Raw genomic sequence first — 4,492 nt, forward strand, 5'->3', positions numbered from 1 at the left:
TTTTCGCTCTACTTGAAGTGGAAAGAGATCTGATTGGAGGATGTCACGGTGTAAGGACCAGCCTATTTCATAAAGGGTGAGGGGCTAGAAGTGGAGAGAGAATTAACTCGGGATTGATGTTCTCAATTAAAAGTTGCATTTCTCAGCAGATGCGATTTCAGTGAGGGCCTCTGATAGCCCACTGAGATAACTTATTGCAATTTATTAAACTGAACGCATTGATCTAACTCAACTCCTGTGGGTAGGGTCTAGTTAAAGATGCAAGGCGTGATTAAAACGTTACAAGTATAGCTTTTAAAGATGAAAGCTTAAAATTGCCTTCCCTTCAAAATGCAACACTTAGGCATTTTCCCCAAAACGCAGTCTTTCATGAAATAATCCGGAATCAGGAGTACATTTACGTTATTATCCTATTTGTGCCGACATCTTACGGACAAGAACCCCCCTACCCCTTCCTTCATTATTCAGTGTGTGAAAAGACAGTTCTACGGCCAGCCGGCATGTGGTAAAGATCGTACATTGACATGGTTAGGCTATCAATCAATCACATTTATTTATAAAGCCCTTTTTACAACAGCAGTTGTCACAAAGTGCTTATACAGAAACCGTACCTAAAACCCCAGAGAGCAATGCAGATGTAGAAGCTCTTGGCTAGGAAAAACTCCCCAGAAAGGGCTTTATTGGGGCATTTTGCTTAGCCTATAGAACCTACTTAGCCTTGCTTTATACTCGGCAAAGGGATGTACAGTGCATTCGGAAAGAATTCAGACCCCTTGACTTTTTCCACATTGTGTTACTTTACAGCCTTATTCTAAAATTAAATAAAAAAATGTCCTCATCAATCTACACACAATACGCCATAGTGATAAAGCAGATGTATTAAAAATAAAAAACATAAATACCTTATTTATATACAGTACCAGTCAAAAGTTTGGAGTGTGCAAAGCTGTCATCAAGGCAAAGGGTGGCTACTTTGAAGAATCAAAAATTTGAACACTTTTTTGGTTACTACTTCATACTTTTGATGTCTTCACTATTATTCTACAGTGTAGAAAATAGTAAAAATAAAGAAAACAATTGAATGAGTAGGTGTTTAAAAACTTTTGACTGGTAGTGTTTGTATTCAGACCTTTTGCTATGAGACTTGAAATTGAGCTCAGGTCCATCCTGTTTCCATTAATCATCCTTGAGGTGGTTCTTCAACTTGATTGGAGTCCACCTGTGGTAAATTCAATTGATTGGACATTATTTGGGAAGGCACACACCTGTCTATATAAGGTCCCACAGTTGACAGTGCCTGTCAGAGCAAAAACCAAGCCATGAGGTCAAAGGAATTGTCCGTAGAGCTCCGAGACAGGATTGTGTCGAGGCACAGATCTGGGGAAGGGTACCAAAACATTTCTGCAGTTTTGAAGGTCCCCAAGAATACAGTGGCCTCTGTCATTTTTAAAACCAAGACACTTCCTAGAGCTGGCCCGCCAAACTGAGCAATCAGGGGAGAAGGGCCTTGGTCAAAGACGTGACCAAGCAGCCAATGGTCACTCTGACAGAGCTCCAGAGTTCCTCTGTGGAGAGGGGAGAACCTTCCAGAAGGACAACCATCTCTGCAGCACTCCACCAATCAGGCCTTTATGGTAGAGTGGCCAGACAGAAGCCACTCCTCAGTAAAAGGCACATGACAGCCCATTTGGAGTTTACCAAAAGGTACCTAAAGGACTCTCAGACCACGAGAAACAAGATTCTCTGGTCTGATGAAGCAAAGATTGAACTCTTTGGCCTGAAAGCCAAGTGTCACGTCTGGAGGAAACCTGGCACCATCCCTACAGTGAAGCATGGTGGTGGCAGCATCATGCTGTGGGGATGTTTTTCAGCGTCAGGGACTGGGAGACTAGTCAGGTTTGAGGGAAAGATGAACGGAGCAAAGTACAGAGAGATCTTTGATGAAAACCTGCTCCAGAGTGCTCAGGACCTCAGACTGGGACGAAGGTTCACCTTCCAACAGGACAACAACCCTAAGCACACAGCCAAGACAACGCAGGAGTGGCTTTGGGACAAGTCTCTGAATGTCCTTGAGTGGCCCAGCCAGAGCCTGGACTTGTACCAATCGAACATCTCTGGAAAGACCTGAAAATAGCTATGCAGTGACGCTTCCCATCAAACCTGACAGAGCTTGAGAGGATCTGCAGAGAAAAATGCGAGGAACTCCCCAAATACAGGTGTGCCAGGCTTGTAGTGTCATATCCAAGAAGACTTGAGGCATTAATTGCTGCAAAAGGTGCTTCAACAAAGTACTTAGTAAAGGGTCTGAATACTTATGTAAATGTGAAATTTCAGTTTGCAAACATTTCAAAACATTTTTTTTTGCTTTGTCATTATGGGGTATTGTGTGTAGATTAATTAGGCTAAAGAACACTTTTAATCAATTTTAGAATAAGGCTTTAATGTAATAAAATATGCCAAAGTAGGCCTATTCATATGATGAGATCACGGCTGTTCAGACCTACACAGCACGATAGACAAACACACTAAAAATAAAAGGTTGCTGGAGGAGCATTTAGGAGTTTTTGAAACTGTGGGGGAACCCCTATAAGTTCTTCAAAGAACCCTTTAAAACCCCCATTAATGGTTCCACAAAGAATGTTTTTGTGTTCATTTTTATTAGTAATAATCAGCAAAAATAACAATAATAACACAATCTTTTAGTTGTCAGTGTTGATGTTAGAGGCAAAGCAGCATAAAAAAAGGTATCCTCCTAGCCCCAAGTCCAATAGTCCTCTGGCATGTTGATGGCGTCTGTAGGTTATCCATAGCCAGAATGATTTTGCAGTGCATGGTGATCGAACAGGTGACTTTTGACAACGATTTTCATACCTTGTCCATAATGTAGATGCCTCTGGGATTTTCATTGAAGAGGTAAGGGAGGAGGAAGATGGCTGCTGTGGCAGAGTCCTATAAGGTTTTAGAGAAACCATTCATTCAAATTATTTGTAGATGATACATGTGATCTGCATAACATTATGAGACAAACCAATACCAATGATATATACCTTTGTGTGCCTCCTGGTCAGTACACCTGCAGACACATGTAAATAAGTGAGCCAGCCATTCAGTAATCTGCACCCAAGGCAGCTTTAACATATTGTTACATATTCTTACCTCTTTGTTGATTCCTATAAATTGAATTGGCCATTTTCAGAATTTCTAAAAAGGGAGAAAGTGTGACATAACACAGCTATTTGCATAAATATGAAAAGATCGATGGTATCATCATAAAAGGAGAATCCTTATCTTACATTTAGGAGATCTTTACATGTTTCAGTTAAGTGCCTGCACCTACTGTCTTATCAAATTCAAATCAAACTGTTTAAGGTGGTCAGTTAGGTTCCTGCAAGAACCCCCAATAACTAAAGAGGTTCCTCGATTAACCCCACCTCCTATGGGGTTCTTGGAAGAACCTTTTGTGGCAATATTTCAGTGCCAAGAACCCTAAGGTTCTTCAGGGAACTTTGAGGACATTAGAAGGACCCTTGTTGAACCCCTAATTTTTTTAATGTAGAAGCTCATTGTGTTTTTCTCCTCTATACCCCTTTCACCGTCCTTTGATACCTATTGTCCTACCTGTCCAATACCATACACCCACCATTGCGCAATCTGTCTCGATTTCGCAACATTTCAAATTTTCAGCAACCTGAATATCACACACAACATGCCGCAGAGCTGCTTTCTTTGTGTTCTAGCGGCACCAAAAGGCGGTATTGTGTAACAACACCTGAGTGGAGAGAAGGCATGTTGCGCGGTGCACCGGAATGATGCGGCTTGAAGCCAGACGCACAAGATAGATTTGCTTAGGCTATATTGCAAATCAATTAATAGCTCAAGGAACCAACTGACTATTGTAATAAGCTCAATGAATTGGCAAGGCTTGGTTGGGATAGCAGGTGGATCATTACAAGAGGAAAGGATGGCGTATAGACTTCACAAAACACACAAGAAGTCTACAGAATATTTCCTTTGTGGTCCAAGTAGCCTATGCAAATGGTGGATTATACAATTGCACATAAGTACAACGGCAATAGTTTGAAGGGTGTCTACAACACAAGGAAATGACCTGATGCTTTAAAAAGAAGAGAAAATTGGGTGCAAGGAGGGTCCGGTCACTCGTAATAGCCAAACTGCAACAGCTGTACACAATAATTACAATAATCTGTCATTATGGGACGGAAATATGTGATCTTTAAATATTGTGCATTATTAATGGGCTGCTGTAGTAATGTCATCAAACACTTGCAGGCCTCGATCCTCAATTAGCGACGCAGATATTAGAGTAGGAGATCAAACGGCTTTGGCCGCCAGGAGGGAACTAGTCATTCCCCAATCCTAATCCTTCTATGGTTTCCTCACACTGCTAAGTAGGCCTATAGCATTTTTATCTGACTAACCAATGTGTTATTCTTGACTCAGAGCTGAAATGAAGACAAAGTTGGCAGAATGG

Source organism: Salmo salar, chromosome ssa20 (genome assembly GCF_905237065.1).
Source record: "Salmo salar chromosome ssa20, Ssal_v3.1, whole genome shotgun sequence".
In the NCBI taxonomy this organism is placed as follows: Eukaryota; Metazoa; Chordata; class Actinopteri; order Salmoniformes; family Salmonidae; genus Salmo; species Salmo salar.